Here is an 18,329-nt window from a genome sequence, read left to right as displayed (position 1 = left end):
GCTCACAATTATTTGTAATTTCAGTTGACTCTTCCCTCCAACTTTCACCACCCTGTTCGTACCTTGAGGATCTACCTTTACTGTAAATGATACTCGGGGTAAGATACACATTGATATCCACTCCCTGGGTTTTGGGATCTGAAAGGACAAAGCCCCTGTGGGAATAGGGCCATGTAGCAGGTGGGAAGCTGACCCCTGTGGCTGTGGCGTGAACAAGACGCCTGAGTACCTCAGGGAATACAGACCCTGATGTCTGTGGTTATAGTCTGCTGTAAAAACAGCACCAGGGTCTGTGGCATCTCTGTCTGTCTATCCACACCCAGTTTGTACCAGAATAAGCAGAGACAACACAGGTCAGTAGTTATGGGAGAGGAATTTCTTACTGAGGGCTTTTTGGATGCTGTTCTAACACAATTCCCAGCAGCAGGTGCTGGTAAGACCCAGGTGATCCTCCTGTGCCTTACCATTCTGTCAGCCTTAACTCTGGATGCACACCCAGCCAGTGGGTGTCAAGCAGGCGTTGTGGCCTCACAGCAAGCTGTTTGTCTCTTTTTTTAGCTAGTGCAAACTCTGGATGTCCAAGGAAATGGAAAATCCTCTCCAGCAACGGGCTTAGTCTCAAAATACTCTTCGTATGGATCCTCATCTTAGAAACCATATTTTCACCTGACTCACAGGGAAGTCTGCTGCATTTTCACACTGTAGATGGAATCAAGACAGGCAGCTTCACAAACCTCATGGAAGTTTTACTTAGCAGGCAGACCAAGGCTATCACTGAACACAGAAAGCACTTTTGGGAAGGAGTAACAACCCTGTGAGGCACGGCACTGGAACAGGTTTCCCAGAGGAGCTGTAGATGTCCCGTCTTTGGAAGTGTTCAAGGCCAGGCTGATGAAGCCCTGAACAGCCTGATCTAATGGAAGGTGTTTCTTCCTGGGGTTAGGGAGTTGGAACTAGATGATGTTTAAGATCCTTTCCAACCCAAACCATTCTATGATATCTTCTGGTTTTTTTGCTTGTGCTGATATTTCCCACTGAAAATAGCTGATGATCCCTGCCTGACTCTTTGGCCCCCTGCAAAGCTCCAGCAGCCTTCCTGCAAGCTGTTGCTTTAAACCTAGAGAAAAATGAGCAGCTGCAGCCTTTTGGGCTTGTTTGGTAACAGCTGTTGCTTGCCAGTGTGCTCTCTCTCTCATCTTGCAAGTATTCCTGTCCTTTTTTTACCTTTGAGCTCCTTTCTTCTTTCCTTTTAACGCCCTCTGTGATTTAAGATAATTGGTCACGAGAAAAATTTGGTAGAGGACACAGAAACTTTCTTTTCATTACTCTTATGTGGCAGGGTGCTGGGAAACCTTCATGAAGCCCTTCAGCCCTGTCAGAAGGTAGAGATTTGTAAAGCACCAAGTACCACTGTGCTTCTCTGCTTTATCTTTCTCCACCCTGTGCGTGCATGGGAACATTGGTACGAAGGTGATGAGCAAAACCTTCTTCCCTCTGAACAACCTGGTCCAGTGGAAGGGGTCTCTGTCCATGGCAAGGGAATGGAACTAGATAATCCTTAGGGTCCTTTCCTTCTATGATTTCTCCCCTCTTTCCTGGCAGCCCCATGTGTAGACAACCCCCAGCATAGTCATGCCAGTGCCAGCTCAGGGGAAATCTCTGCACTGGCAGAAGGTTGTTCAGTAGTTCCTTTCCTTGCCAAGCCCCTAAGTGTGCCAGTCACTGGTGGAAGCTAAGATTGGAAATGCTTTTCCTCTCTTTCTGCCAACACAACATATGAGATGGTTGTACTCTTTGTGATATGTTAGTAGTTAACAAACATGTGCATGCTGTAAGAAAAATCCTGCATGGAAATGAGATGGTGTGTAATGTATGCCTCCCTTTACAACACCTTTTAAATTATTTTTCTTTTCTTTATTATTTTTAAGAAGTCTGTGGAACTGGAGCATAACAGAGAAAGACAGGACAAGCTGAGAAGAACCAACTGAAAGGAAAATCTTCAAGTTTGTGGCTATCAGAGCAAAAGGCAAAAAGGTAGGATTGCATCCATGTGGTTGTTCGTCTTTCACTCACTCACATTGACTGTAATTGGACTGCTGGCTCTGTGCCCCTGCCTGGGGGACCCTCACTTTATAAAGGAGGAAGGGGACATTAAGACTCCAGAAGTTCAGGGAGATGGAAGCCAGGCCAAGGCAGACTTTAGCAGGCTTGTGCTGCAGATGGTTTGGTTCCAGGAAAGCAAGGGAGGGATTGTAGGCTCTGCATATGAGTTGGCCTCTCCCACCCTGTGTCACTGTCTCTTTGAGAGCAGCCCAACCTCACCACCACCTCACACACAAATACATGGAAAAGAGCAAACCCTGCATTTTTTTGCTGAAGCAGCTACCTGCTAAGTGTTCAAAAGAGTGGCTTTATTTCCATAATGTTAGATGGCAGCATCATAGCCTCTAACAGCACATGAATCAAAAGTAGTCAGCTTTTCCTCTTCTGCCATGAGCCTTGTGATTCTTGCCGTGTGCTTTATTTTCTTGTGGTTAGCCCAAGCCTGCATGCAAATTTTTCCGGTTTAGAAATGTCCATCATTTCCTGTGGTCTTTAACAAGGCAGGAATGGCAGCCAAGGCAGGCAGCCTCTCCACACAGCTCGTTGCTCATACGCACTGAGGTTGCTCTCGGTAAACAAGGTCACTGCCTCTCCCTCTCTTAAGCAAATTGCAACAAGACTCTGCTTTGTGCCCTTGTCCTGGCAGGAGTGGGGAACTGGGAAGCTGGAGGGGAAAACCTGCTTGAAAACGTCAAAAAACAAACCAACCCCAAACACCAAACAACCAAAAACAATCCACAACTTTTTTCACCAGTCATTGAAAAAAAAGTCTTATATACTTATGTGGAAATTTTCCTATTACTCTTATTATTTCAGCTTGTAGCTGGCCATGGGAACATTTCCAAAGAAACCAGTACTCTGGGAAACCTTTTGTTATCCAGAAAGGCTGTTATTCAAAAGCAATTAACATAAAAACATTAAAATTGTCTAACTTCAGAGACAGAAAAATGGAGGAAGGAAATGTGAGAGTGTGTGTGTGCGTGCAGGAGGGGATACCGCAGTCTGGGGTAATGTAAGAGGCAGAAGGAGGAGACAAGAGCACTTGGGCCAGCATGGGATCAGTGCAATTGCCAAGGAGGCTTGGGATGGTGAGACCCCACACATATGGGGTGATGCAGGAGCTGTGAGGTCAGCTGGGGGCTGCTGTGACCTTGGAGGGCAGCACAAGGCAGGGAGAGGTGTGGGGCCTGGGCCAGCAGGGGTCCCAGGAGTGACAGCAGAGATGCTCAAATGCCTCTCCATTCTTCAGGCCTGGTATGAAATGTGTATTGTGTGTTTTGGCAGCTCTGAGTTGTCACAAGCCTGTTGTCACAAGCCTGGCTTTGATACCAGGCTTGCGCTCAGCAGCTCAGGACAGTGCTCCCAAATCCCCTCGCTCCCCACTGCCAATGCTTGGTGAAGGCACTGACAGCAGCAGTGTTGAGGGTTTTATTTTACATTTGTACTGTGCAAGTTTTCTCCACCATTTCTCCGGCAGGTTTTGAACCAGCTGGCTGATTTCAGCCTCACTTGAGAGGGCAGAGGGTCACTAGATATTAAAGTACTGTCTGCTTGTGTGGAAATGGAGTTCGATCAGAGGGAGGTTCCAGATGCCCCAAGGCAGATCTCCCTCCTTTTTCAAAAGAGCACAACTATTTTAAAGTGTGAACTGTGCCATATGCAACCTGAAGGTGTTTTCTCTTACGAGGGGGTGCCATAGCTGTAAATGTACAGGTCATCTTTTTAGGCCTTTTGATGTTTCTATCAATTTTTCCTCCTCCTGTGTTATCTCATCCCTGACCCTGCTCATGTCCACATGTGTTGGTCTCAGCCAGACTGAAATGTGAGATCTCAGTCCTCCTCAAGGCGGACCCAGGGGACTTGGGAGTCAGGCAGAGGTAACATGGCAGGGAGCAGACCCATGGAAAGGAGAAGTGGCAGTATTATTGGGAAGGTTGAGTTCACTGTGACTGGGAAGCATGAACTGGAGTTGCAGGAGTAAATGAAATATCCCGGACTAGCTAGGATTCCCGAGATCAGTGACACTCAGAGGAGCCTACCTGCATCCCAGAAGCACATTTGAAACAGAAATCTACAAAGACCTTTGATAAATAAAAGTCTGAAATGCAAAAGCTTGTTCTAAACTAGACAATGGTCTCACACTCTAAAAAACCCAGGGAAGTGGAGCAAAAAGCATTGCATAAAAAGGCAAAAGGCATATGAACAACAGGGCGTGCAGAGCAAAAGCTTGTTCAAAAAAGGCTCAGGGTAGCATGTAGTGCCAGTGGAAATGGTGGAAGCAACTGGGATTGTCCTTCTGCCACAGAGGGAAGCTTTGCAGCTTTTCAGGGCAGTGTTTTAGTGCTGGTGTTTTCCTGTAAGCCTTCCCTTCCATTCAAAGGGCAGAAAAAACTTTTAATAGATCAACAGTAGCTGGTACAACAGTGTCCCCCTACTTCCACCCTTCTGTTTCAAGATCAAATTTTAATTGAAACAAGATGTTGTAGACAGGATGAGTATCTATAAACAGGCTCTAAACTGTCACCTTAGGAGGAATGTATGTGACCCAGTTCAAACACCAATATGAAGAAATAAAAATTGTTAAACAAATAGTTCCATTAGACACAGGAAGGTCTTCTTGTAGACTGTTTTAATCTTTGTAAGATATTTATTTACACTGGTTCCAGCAAATGATAACACATTTTCTGCTTTGGTGCCCAGGAAATGCATTTTGATAATAGATTCCATTCATACCACACGTTGTATTGTCGCTGAATTTATGGCACAGATAATATGCATGCTTACTAGTTTCTCCTTCTTTCATGATTTTCAAAGAGTTTAATTTATGTGTTCTGTTATCTGATATACAGAAGAGGTTTTGTTTGGGCTTTTAACCAAATCTTTGTTTGAAACATGTAATTTTTGATAATATAATATTCTAGCTTGACCACATGATTTATCTGAGAAAGCATTAAAAATATTGTAGAGGTTGTGAAACTCATGTATGGTGTTTAAACTTCCAGTTTCATTTATATAACACAGTATTTAAGTAGACTGAGCTCCCCAGAAGATTACCTGTATAAGTAGCAAAGGCAGACAGGATTCAGGTTTTGTTATTCAATCTCTTTTCAACATATGATATGCTTTCCCAACAGCTGGTTATGTAAAGCAAGGTTTATTGAGGTTATTTTTCAGTACTTGACTCTCAGCACTGCATATTTCTCATTTGTTATTTGCCTCACTTTTTGAGGGCTTGTATGTATAATCCTTACAGCTGATGTTCCCCAGCAGCCTGTGTATCTTGAGGAAAATATTTATTTGAAGCCTAAATATGCTTCAAGATAAAAAATACAAAGCTAGGGGTGGCTTATATTTTAAGTATGCTTATGCAAGTTTAAATAAATGAAACATGGACTTTTAAACTTTATCCATATTCACTGAGCTTGATGCAGTGTTACTATAGATAGTCAGCACTCAGAGCCAGCTACCATTTAAAGACCAGTAACAACAATACCATGTTTCTAGAGGCTTTATCAAAATGAACTGCTCCTTATCTGTTCTGTGAAGCTACAGAAAGCTATCCAATACAGCAATGCTGGCTGCTGCACACACACTGCAAAAATTTGCAAATCTTTTTATACCACGCAATGGTCTGGTTGGAAAAAATTTCCTCACTGAAAGAGTGGCTAAGTATTGGAACAGGCTCCCCAGGGAAATGGTGGAGTCCCTGGAGGTATTCAGGGAACAAGGAGATGTGGCACTTTGTGATATAGTTTATGTGGTGCTTAGTCAAAGGTTGGACTTTATGATCTTGGAGATCTTTTCCAGCCTTAATGATTCTATGAAATTGCTTGAAAGCAAAGTATTTACTGCTTTGAGCTTAATAAACAACATATTCACCAGTCATAGATGCAGACTACAGGCTTTAACAATCAGAATATAGGTGTCTTTTTGTTTTGCTTTGGGTTTATTTGTTTTTTTCATTTGTTTCTTGGGGTTTTTTGTTTTGTTTTGTTTTGCCTTTGTTAATTGACTGGTAGATTTAGAAATAACACCCGACTGGAAGCTGTGAGTTTTAGTATCCTAGGCAGTCTCTAGAAGGAGAAGTCACAGAGCTTGCATTACAAGATGAAATATAAAGTTGCCTCCAGCCACAGACAGCAAACAGTTTGTTTTGATAAGGTTTTTGGGACAGGCTGACAGCTTAGTTCATTGACTTTACTATTGCTTGAATTTGGGTGTTAATCTTGTTATCTAATGGGTACATCTTAGGATGTGTTTTAAAACTTGTTACCCTGAGTACCAGGGTGCACAAAAGCAGGATAAAGAGACGGGTGATAGAGGAGAAAGAGAGGTTCTCTGCCTACAAGCTTTAAACACACATTCTTTAGCAGAAAAACACAGAAGACAGAAATCTCTGACAGGACACAGCAGTCTGGACACAACAGTCTGCCCCTGTTTGACTTTTTTCAGCAGTTTGGAGATTTCTGTCTGGACACCGCATCAAAGGGGCTCAATTGTTTCCAGCTCATCATTGTTCTTTGTGGTGGCAAAAAGTCAATGAGAGAACTTTGAGCTAGGTGAGGTCTGAAGTTCCCAGCAACCAAGAAGGCTCCTGGACCCTCTTGTGCCCCTTACACACCTGAAGTGCTGTACTTAGCCAGCCACACCATGATACAAAGCAGACAACCCCATTCAGAGAACCAGTAAATGTGTAAAGCAGTTTGAAGTATGTGCCATATGAAAGTAAGCATCTCTGTGAACCTTCAAGTTGGCATTTATATTTCAAAGCAGTAAATTCACCTGTTTGCACATTTTGCAATAAAAAATTCAAGGTATACATGTACAAGGAAGGACTTGGAGCAGATGTCTTTAATAAAACATCATCTTGGAAGATGTATCTGCAAGCACAGAAAGAAGGTGGGTATTTTCAAGTCTGAACTGCACATGTTCAGCTTTATATGAGGTACTTTCTTTTGCAAGAGGAGGGAAGACTGCTGAATTTTCTAAAGTTTACTCTCTCCCTCCTTTCAGAGCCTTTTTATATTTTCCAAATAGTCCTGGCCTCCATAAGAATCTGGGCAGGGAATAGAAACCATATTGTTTAACAGCAGTGACCAGTCACACAGCATATTTGAATCCTGAACAAAAATTCTTGGAGATGTTGGTACCATTCAGCAAGCCGTAGGCAAAAAAATGATTTTATTGAACCTCTTCACCACATGGTCATCAGAAAAGACTGTAAGAAATGTTATCCATTTGTGGTCAGAAGTATCAAGCACAACAAATTACCCTTACTGAAGACTTCAGTTACTGTACTTGGCAGTGGATTTGCTTTAACTCCAGGAGGGCATTACAAATGAAATCTTTAGAAAATATGTGAACCAATTGTGCAATACTGGACTTTTTGTTCCTCAGGCCATAATCCTCTCCCAGTCTCAGAATCACTGTGCCTATCAAGAGATGCATTCTACTAAGAAAACAGAAAATGTGAGCAGTTCCTAGCTACAGAAGGCAGCATAGCGGCTAAGATATTTGGGATGAAGCCACCATGAGACAACTGCAGTTCCAGCAGGATTTGGCTCAAGGATCATGTGGGAAGCCTTTCCACCGCCAGACCAGTGAAAAAGAGACAGGGGGTGAGGGGACACAAGCTCCAAGTTGTGAATCACCCTCGTGTTGGCCAAAGAGACTGCAGACGAAAATAGGAGGGAAGCGACCACTGAGGCTGAGCTCTGCAGCCTTGCTTCACTTGGTCCCCACTTGGAAGAACTGTGCTTTGTTTCCCTGTCTGAAATTTGCCTTTTCATACAGCATTTGCCACCATTAATTGGAGCATCTCCTTCCTGCATCTTAATCAAACAGTGCTGGCAAAGAAGAATCATTATTACGAGCGGTGTCGGACATGTGGTGGCCAATTCAAGCCATGAATTGCTTGCCTCAGGCCTGGCAGATAGGGGTCTCCATTTAATTTTATTCAGAATAAAATTACTAAAAGCAATGAAGCATGTGTAGACCATCCAGAAAAGGAAAGAGCCCCTGCTACTGAGAGAGAGCTCAGTTTCTGTTTTCCCTCAAGTACATTTAAAACATTGATACTTTCTCTCACAGGAGGAAAATACCAGCAAGTAAAAGATGGCAGCAAACACATTAAAAATGGTGCTACACCAAAAATCAAGAGGTAAAAACAGCTGGGAAACAGTTCACAGTCAAAACTGCACACATCCAGAGGTGCCCCACATCTTAGCAAGCATAACTTTCAGTCAGGGAGCCCCTACTTCAGGGCACAGGTTTACTCTGTCAGCCACAAAGTGGCTTCCAAGTCTGGGTTGTAATGTACCCCAAATGTAGTACAGAAATGAAATTTTGCTATCAGGAAATGTTGTTGAGGGTCTAGGCTGATTTATGAAGAAACACCAGGGAGCTGCACTGACAGAGTGAACTTCACGAGAATGCAATTCCAACAAGGGGTGTGCTTTCCACCCCGTTTCCTGATCCCTAGAGGAACAACTGCGGAAAGCAGGAGCCTTTGCAGCAAGCCTGACCCTGTGTCGCAAGAGATGGAGCCACCTGCGTGTGTGTGTGTCACTGTGCCCGTGTCCAAGGCAAACAGCTCGCTTCCTGGAGTGCCCTGCCGGCGGGGAATGTCGCGGTGTGTCAGTGCCTGGAGCGGGAAGCGGGGCGCTCGCTGTGCCCGGCCGGGATGCGGGCAATGCTCCGGGGCTCGGCGCTGTGCGGGCAATGCTGCTCCGGGGCTCGGCGCTGCCGAGGGCTCCGAACTGCGCTGCAGGGCAGCCGGGAGGCACGGAAGCGGGGGGAAGGGACGGGTTTTCCCCGGAAACTTATCTGTGTGGCAGATAGCAAGCCCAGCATCCGTGTGTTCTGGGAGGTTCCGATAGACGCGTTCAGCACTGAATCAGCCCCGCAGCCGCTTGGCTCGGGGTGGGTTTGGCGGGCAGTCCTGCGTGAGCCTGCTGGAAAAGTTCAAAGGGTATTTTCTCGGTTCTTCCCCCTTCCACTGCCCCTGCCAAGGCAGCAAACCTCTGCTTCCTTTCTCAGAAACGAACTAAAGCTTTGCTCCACTAAAACATAGCCACCATGAAGAAAAGAGAAAGAAAGAAAGAAAGAAAGAAAGAAAGAAAGAAAGAAAGAAAGAAAGAAAGAAAGAAAGAAAGAAAGAAAGAAAGAAAGAAAGAAAGAAAGAAAGAAAGAAAGAAAGAAAGAAAGAAAGAAAGAAAGAAAGAAAGAAAGAAAAGAAAGACAAATATAATAGTTAATATATTTTAAAAATGGCTTTTCTCTAGAGAAATATGTTGCACATTGGATGACAGTCATGTTTCTTTCCTTTTTCTGCTTCTCTCCCTCTTAGCCATGCATTTTTTCTGTGGTAGGGTTCCAGTCACTGAAGTTTTGGGCAACTCCCATCACGCATTGCTGTAGTGGGACTGGGCTAGGACAGCAGGCAGCAGGCCGGCTTGCTGCGATAGAAGCATTCCCCCTGTATGGAGAAGGACGAGAGGGGGACAACATGCCTCTCTGCTTTTCTTGTCAGCATATGGTGGTTTAGATAATGATAAGGCGCGCTGAAGAGGAGTGTATGTCTTTTAATCTAAGCTCATCCTCATCAGTATGGTGTGTGTGAAACACTGGCTTTAGTGAGCTGCTGTGCTGGCTCTGGATGGAGGGGAGAAGATTTTGCAGTGCTTCTGTCTAGTCTCAGTTCACCCAGCCTGGCTCCCTGCAGGAAAACTTATTTTAAGGTGGATTTATGAACCAAGATGCCACCCCCTTCTTGCAAAGCTCAGTATCTGCTTGATTGCTTTTTAGCGTGAGAGTTCAGAAAAACATTCTTAAACTATGATGTCTCCAGAGGTTTGTGGTAAGAAAACAATGTTAATTTGCCCAGTCTAGAAGCAGAAAGATTAAAAAAGAGTAAAGTACACTGTGTTCTTTGTTCCAATTACCTGAAATGAGTGTCTTTGTTGGAGATAAGTGCCATAAATGGCTTTAACATTTCCAGGTTTTTCTCTCATTTTGGAGCAATGCTGTATTGCTGCCACAGCACTGCTGCAGCACACAGCACAATCCACCTATTTGCACTTTTTAATGAGCAGTGACTCTACTGTAGCTATTGCATTAGCTGTGTATCCTCTGTTTGATTTCCAAAGGAGAGTGTGTCGTAATAAGCTTCTAGAAAAGTTCAAGACAGCTGCCTGTGTCATGGAAAAAATAAGACTTGATTAACAGAGGATGTAGGAAGCCAAAGTAAATACTAGAAATGTGTAAAGCAGTTATGGTGGTGTAGATTAGTACATATGAAGGGATGTGTAAATCTGAGTGCTTGACATGATTGATTCTTATGTCGAAAGGGAAGTCATTGTGTTATTATGTTTTTAGTTGGAAGTCCCTGCTGACAGTGTTGGAGCTGTTTCAATGTCCCACTCAATTAAAAATCTCAAATATTGTGAAGAGTTGGGCCTGCTTTCCCATTTTTCCTGAATTTCAAATGTAGAAGGACAAGTAACAAGAGAGGAAATGCTAAACTTTGAAGACTGTGCCCAACAGCAAAAACCATCAGGTACTGGTGTGTACATGCAGCACCTCTTTGTTGAACCACATAACTCATGTTTAAAAAGTACCCCACCATGAGAGGTAGATGTGATGGTAGCTGGGTGACAGGAGCATCTAGAAGGCAGGAGGAGAGCTTTGTGAGCCTATGAGTCTTGCAAAGCCTTTCAGATGTTCTTCCCTCTCTCACACATTGCAGGCAAGTGGGCGAAAAGCTGAAAGTTACTTAAATCACTGTGACGCATGCAGTTAGCTTGGTTATGAAGAGAGCATAAATTATGATATTCTACTCTGTCATTTAAAGATAAATGTTTTACACACAAATCCCATTATTATGTGTACATTTTTAAAAGAAAGATTGTGTTTTGTTTTGTGTCTTTTAGTTTGCTTGGTTGGGGTTATTTGGTGGGGGATTTTGTTGGTGGTGTTTTTTCAATAGCAGTTTTAAGACTTCTAGTCTTGCTAAGAGGTAGGTCCAAGTTGTGGTTAAATCCTGCAGACGATAGTCTTGCTGATCTCAGGATTTTCCAAATATTAAAATACATGTCTGGATTTCTCAAAACCCCACAAAACTTCAAGAACATTAGACCCGTTTCACCTTTCAGCAGATTAATGAGATGGCCATAAACTGCTTGAGTGTCCTGGTCCTAGCAACATTTCTTATAATAGGCAGTCTCTTGTATAGCTCTTAGTGACTTATTAGCAACTTCAGGTATTATATTTTAGCAAACAAAATCAAAGTTTATCCCCTAGCTTTTGCTTAACTACAATAAATTATTTATAAGGTGCAGCCCTATGTCATGCAGATGCTTTTTCCAGTCATGTTGTTTTATATCACACGTACCATTAAAAATGTCATTTTGTTGGGGGGGGGGGGGGTTCTGTATGGAGATGTGAATGAAGTTGGAGCAAAGAAAAATGAATCTTCCAGTAAAGCCTGTCACTCTTGTGACTATGATCACTGTGCCACCCCCAGAACTGCCTCCTACAGGAGCCTGAGGCCAAGGCTGGAGGTTGGTGCGTGCATGGCTCCGGATGTGGGCTGGTCTAGATGAGAAATAGTTTCAGCAGATCAAATGGAAGTCCTTACCTAGAGATAAGCCTGAAGTGCTCATGCATTATTAAGTTCCTGGCAAAGTCTTTACAATGTATATATTTACACTCAGGATTTGTACATACATTTACACTCGGGTTTGTAGATATGGTTACAATGTGACAAATATCCCTATCTAGACAAGTTGGCAGGAAAATAATAGAATAAGTACAGGAACACTAAAAGAACAGAATAAGTGTCCATGTGCCTTCTTGAGTGAAGCCTGGAGGGTTTTAGTGAGCCTGGAGTGTGTGCATGTGTCTTTTTCTTCATTTACTTTAAGAAGGTTTAAGTTTCACAAGTGGTAACTGCAAGCCTTGGGCAGGAGAATTACACTTGCTGAAGTATGCTTGTCCTGCGTTAGGACAGCTGGCTGGCCCCATGACAAACCATTTTTTATTTTCAGGTGGAGCTTCTGGCTTTGTCCCACCCTGGCATTTTGTTTATCCTCTGTAGAAGTCTGTCTTTTTTGGCAACATGGGCCATTAGCTTTCCCCTTGTGGTTTCAGCTTTTCTTCTTTGCTTTTCACTTGGGAGTTTTCTTCTTCCAGTGGTTCTTTTCTCTTTTCAGCAAGCAGTTTCTGCAGATCTGCAGGTGAATTCAAGGCACTCTGTATAAACTCTTTCCTTTTTTGAAATCAGTCATTCTTAAGATGAACATCACAGAGTTGTGGTTTGTGAAGGGTTTTGGTTGATTGCTTATTGGGTTTGTTGGAGCAGGGAGGGGAAGTGAGAGATGGAGAGAATCACATCTCCCAGGGAAGGTGCTGTTACTAATTATGCCTTGGAGATTATTACTTCATGGCCTCAGATATAATTAGTACTTGATCAAACTCCTATGTGCTATTTAGGACAAAAGAAAGCCTCTCTTTCTGTATGACCCAAAAAGCCAGCTGCTACTTCAAACATTCATTTGTAGAGGTTCAGGGTTCAGGGAAATGCATATATAATTCTTATGAGTCCTAACAACTCCTGAACCCCTTCCAACATCTGCCATGCCTGCAGCCCTCCTCTTGCCAAAACTTTGCCACCTATAGTGGTACAGAGATGCAAAGGAATTCTTTTAGGACACCTCTTACTGCTGGATTCTGGTTGTCTTTTGAGAACTCCTTAGAAATGTATGTTGTAGGACAGGATTTTTAACCTTGTCCATGTCTTATCTTGGCAAAAGCTGGAGGTAGAGGGTAGTGCAGCACAGATCATGAAGGTAGTGGGGACGTGGCCTCAGAGGCAAAGAAGTTCTGGGAGAATGATAAGAGGATCCTTGTCTGACCTCATTTATTTTCTTTGTTTCTCTAATGCTCATGTTTCACCACTTCAGATTCAGTGCTGGGAGCAACACTATGTGCTTTCTGGTGACCAGAAGTGTGTGTTGTGTGGGCTGATGATAAAGGTGTTGAGTCAAAATCCAGTGAATTGGTAAGACTCATTCCCAAATCTTCATAGAGCTGCAGATCCCCAATAGAATCTGGGCAGGAGTTCAGACAGCCCAAATCTGCATTCCTCTATGCTCACAGCGCTGCTGACTGGATCAATTGGTGTTACCAGGCTAGCTGAAGCTCCTGCCTTTGAGCATGCCCAGAGGCATGTCAGCCTCAGCAGAACTGAGCAGCTCAGCACCAGGTCTGTCCCACAGCAGCAGAGGCAGCTCTTCCAGACTGCATCTGCAAAAAAAGGCTGTTGTAGGCTACTGCCTTTGTTAGAAGTACAGCAGGGATGCTGCTGCAGCTCCTGTTCTCCTTACCCCACCACCCGGGGTGAGGATGCTTCCCTGCACCCAGCCTGGTCCTCTCATCTTTCAGCTTCTTTCTTCCAGCTAACAGATTCAAAGAAGCTCTTCCATTCTCTGGGGTATTTCTGAACTTCCAGAGTTGTGTATAACTGTTTTGCAGTGGGTGCAATCCTGGTTTGTAGAGTTGGAAGGATTAATCAAGAATCTGTGAAGTGCAGGGAGCAAGGCATGTGTGTGAAAGGTGGAGGAGCAGGATTCCACTGCTTCTGCCAGAAATCATCCCTGTTGCTTATGCCTACTTTTCATGAAGGATATAAACAGACCTTGGGGTGACAGTTACTGCCTAAAGGCTCTGGAGAAGTCTGTGTGTCCCAGTGGCATTGTATACAGGAAATGTAGGGGAAGAATGGCATTTGCACTCCCTGTCCCAGTGTGATGCTTCAGAAGGACATTTCAAGGTCCACAGAGAATTTGGCTTCCAATTCATTATTAGGTAAATTATACCCATGTGGAGAAGGCTGTTTCATGTGTTTCAGGGCTGTGTTTCATATTGTGGGGGTCAATGTGCTGTTTCCCAAGGGTTCAGGAGGCATGGGCCAAACCTATGGACACAGAACACCTTGTACCTCACTAAAATGGTGATGGTAATTCTCAGTTTGCATAGCTCATGGGAAGGGCTCACATAACACGGGAAAGGAGTTGCTGGTATTTATTTCTTAGCTCTCTGATTTTGTACAGTCTGGTAGAAGAGATGAAGCATAACAAATTAATTCTTGGTTGTTAGAGGCCAGAAATGTTTGGTTGATTGTGCTTTACCACCAGTTTCAGTAACACAGGCCACTTTATTTGGAGGAGAATAAGGTTTGTGCCTATTAGCTGCTGCCACTTGTGCACATGAGACTGATGTCAGCCATCAACTTCACATCACCAGCTATGACATATATACACCTTCTTGAAAGTCACAGTTTGAAGTGGTCATTTAAGCCCTATTTATATTCTTTCTTTCAAATATTAAGGCCACCATAATGCTGTATGTATTACTTCAGAGGATTACAGATCACACCACAGAGTGTTTTATAAATTATTTCTCTTCAACACAGCTTTATATTGTCAGGGCAATTGCTTCTACAGTCCTACTTCCAGTCCTTCCACCTTAGTCTATGTCCAAATCTTGCTGAAATTCCTGAGATTCTTCTTTATTAAGGTTATTATCAGATCCCACACTGCCTCTGCTGCAAGAACAAGATTTGGGCCCACAGACAATTTATTTAAAGATCCTTAATTCTGTCCCCTTCGCATTGTCTTTATCCATAAGTCATGGAACTAATGACCAGACACACAGTATGTAGGCAATGTATGTGTATTTATGGTGTCCTTTTAAAGGCATTTCTCCCTCCTGGGAGAAGGGAATTGAGAGAAGCTGCTGTTCCCCAGGATATAAGTGGGATTTCAGCAAAAATTCAAAACCTCCCTATTACCCTTGCTTGCTCAGTGCCCAACTCACACCAGGCATCAGCCAAGCAGACCAGGTCTGCCTCTCTGCTCACAAGGGTTTATTGCTGAACATTTATCAGCTCTGTACAGCAGCACTGAATGCACACAAACCCCATTTATTTCAATATGATGAGGCAGGAAACACTTTCTTCCCATGCACAGGTAGGCAGCTGTCTTCTCCTTTACCAAACTGTGTTTTGGATTCAAGACTTGCTGAGAAAAGCGACACTGTTCACATGGGCTCTAACTTGTAAATGATTTCTGCACTTGAGAGATGGGCAGTGTTTGCATCCCAGACTGGGGACATTGGAGAAGGCTTCAGGCAGGCCATGAGGCAGATGCAGTTTCCTGGGCTGCAATTCTGGCTGCAATGCTGCAGTCAAGTATCCACAGCAGTCAGCATGCAATAGCTGAGGGGAGCTCTTGCCCACAGGAGAACACACTGGTAAACAGAAACCACAGCCAGCCCCCGCTTACTGTCTAGCCCACTAGTTCTATGCTTTTTGTGTAGAGATTATTGATTTTAGACTACAGTGTCAAGAGACAGCAGTGGTCTGTACAAGTGACCTCATAAGTCATAAACCATGTTCAATTACACAGGCAGCCCTAAACTACTACAGTAGTTCAAACAGTGTTTGTTAGTTGTTGTTATTACCTCTCCCAAGAGCTTAGTGCTATTGCTGTCTGTAGGCTGTGATTTGCAGTAGTGTAATCACCTGAAAATACTGGGTTTGTTAAGCTTCTCAGGTAATACAAAAACCAGCCAAGCAATACTTACAGATACCAAATGGACTTAAAATGTTTTTCTTGCCTGAAGATGTATTATTTTATTATGTTCCACCCATCCACTCGCCAACAGACAAACTGGTCTTTCATTGGGGAACACTTACTATAAAAAGAGAATAATGAAGGAATTTCTTGACTTGTAAAATTAGTGGTATGACCACCATAGTGTGACTGAATGTTCAGTAACAATACAGATACCACTTGACTTTTGTTTAAATGAGCACTAAGTCAGGGTTTTCCTCCTGAAACATGACATCAAGTCTGTGAAACTCTCATTTCTTGAAGTGGTTCAGGAAGAAAAACTGTGTGCTATTTGAGAATGTAAGCCACACACATTGTTAGAGATTATAAGAGACCTTAAAATCCATTGGTTAGTTTTCTAGTAATAAATTACTGTTGCATGGATTTATTAAAGATTACTTAGCCCTTCAGGAAAATGATTGTAATTGCTTTTCAAGCTTTTTTTCTGAACAGGGTGGACTTGGAAAAACCTTTCTAAGCTTACACTGGTTAATTTTCAGTTTGATATTTTGTATTAGTAAAAGGCCCTCCCCTTTGTTTACTTTCATTTTCCTTTGCTAGAGGAGATTAAGGCACATCTCCTTGAGTGTGACTGCTCCTCCTGTCCTCCATGGAAGCCCATATATAGCAATTCCATAGGGATCTAGAACACTATGATGGGAGAAAGCCAAGAAATACAGGACAGTGAAATGGAGGGGGTCCAAAATGAGCTGGCCCAAGGCCTCTCTCAATTGAATTTTGCAGCTTTCTAGGATGTGAGGCCAAGGTCATTCTTACTTCAGATGCAGCAGAGGGAAGTGTTGGGACAGGAAGTTTCCATGGGCACACACCTGCTGTTTGAAACAGCAGTGAATAATCAAGGGAAGAGCCACGGAGCTCCAGCACCCTGTTTTCCCTTCCTCTGAAGAGCACAGAGGCAGCAGCTGTGGCTGTGATTGCTTCATTCCTGTCACAGCTCCCAGCAGATCCCTTCCCTTGGGAGCAGCTGGCTCTGCAGTCCCTGGCCCCACTGGCCCAGCTCCTGCCCCAGCTCAGCACTGGGCCCACACCAGGCAGTTCAGCTACGGTGGTTCTGCTGCCCTGGGGCAACAGCTGCCTGCTTTGTCTTGGCCCTGGGGGCAAGCACATCCACCCAAAGCTACTGCAGTCCTGAACAAAAGCAGAAAACCCCACGGCAGGCTGGAGACAACTCCCATCTCCGGTGCTGACTGGGCCAGTGGTGTGTGCTGGGCAGGAAGCTGCACAGGAAAACAGGAGCTTGGCTCTGGGATAGGGTAAATGAGGCATGGAAAACGTGTCTTCCACATGCCAAAAAGACTGAGGCTAAAGCTCTGCCAGTTGGACTGCACCTTGAGAGGTGCTGGACAAGCTCACCTCTCATTAATGGCAGTGGGATTTCTGTGGGCACCTCGCAACTGGTGTGCTGCAGGCCCTCACAGGGGATGACAGGGAACATCACAATGCAGATGTGTGTGAGGCTGAACCATCCACGGTCTGTGTGAAGTAATGCACTCAGGTGATACTTCCCACTCAGTAATGGTTGTACTCCAACAGATTGCTCCTCACCCTGACTGCTGGCTTTTGCTTCAGTGATATGGCAGTGCTATTAGCCAAAACACATTCTCCCAAGTCTCAAATGGTATTCATTGCTGTTTCTCTTTTAAAAGCTTCCCTTTTGCCATCTTCTCAATTTTAATTCAACTCATGTATTAATATCTAGATAATATCCTGTAAGTACTTTTACACATAAATGTATTTCTCCCATTTTTACTTCTTCTAAAACTGTCAATAAAACACTTTAAAACTGCTCTGTGGCACAGATAAGCTTTTCACTCATACATATTTTCTCTTAAATAAAGCAAGGGAGGTACTGCTCAGTTCTCTCATAGAAGGCACTGATGAGGGCAGCATTGAAAAGGAACCCAGCAGGACTGAATGCCATTACACATGTTGGCCACGAGATCTGTTGTGTCCTCAGCTTCCTGCTAAATGAAACCTGGTTTGATTGTTCCACATAGTAAGCTGTTGTTGATTGATGTAATGCTGAATGGTGCTGGTGGCTGACTCATCACTCTTGGCTTGACCATTGCACAACCTAACAAGTAAAAGGGAGGTACTACTGACTAGGAACAAAAAGCCAACAAGGGAAGAAATATGGGAGGGAAGAAAAGGGAATCTCATAGCCATCATATGGACACAGAGCACTGAGAGAAGAGTCACTAAGTTTTTTGCCAAATGTAAGATGTATTTGATTTTCTGATGCTGATTCATTCAGCGAGACACAGATTTTGAAAACAGAATGTATAAACACTGCATGGGAGAAATTAGCTGAGAAGCAACCTCTTAATATAGAGTACAGGAGTGCAAGGAACACTTCTGACAGTGGAGGAGCCTGGGCTCCTACACAGTCATTCCCAAAGAATGTTAAAAATATTTGTGGGAAAGAACAAGCTTGTGAAATCGATTTTCTGAGCTGCTGTCTGCTTATTTAAAACAAAAATGATCTTACAGCAGTTCTATGTGTTTCCTTTTCATATCAGTGTTAAGCTTATC

The sequence above is a fragment of the Melospiza georgiana genome, chromosome 1, assembly GCF_028018845.1.
Source record: "Melospiza georgiana isolate bMelGeo1 chromosome 1, bMelGeo1.pri, whole genome shotgun sequence".
Classification (NCBI taxonomy): Eukaryota; Metazoa; Chordata; class Aves; order Passeriformes; family Passerellidae; genus Melospiza; species Melospiza georgiana.
Note: the sequence above shows the minus strand (reverse complement) of the source record.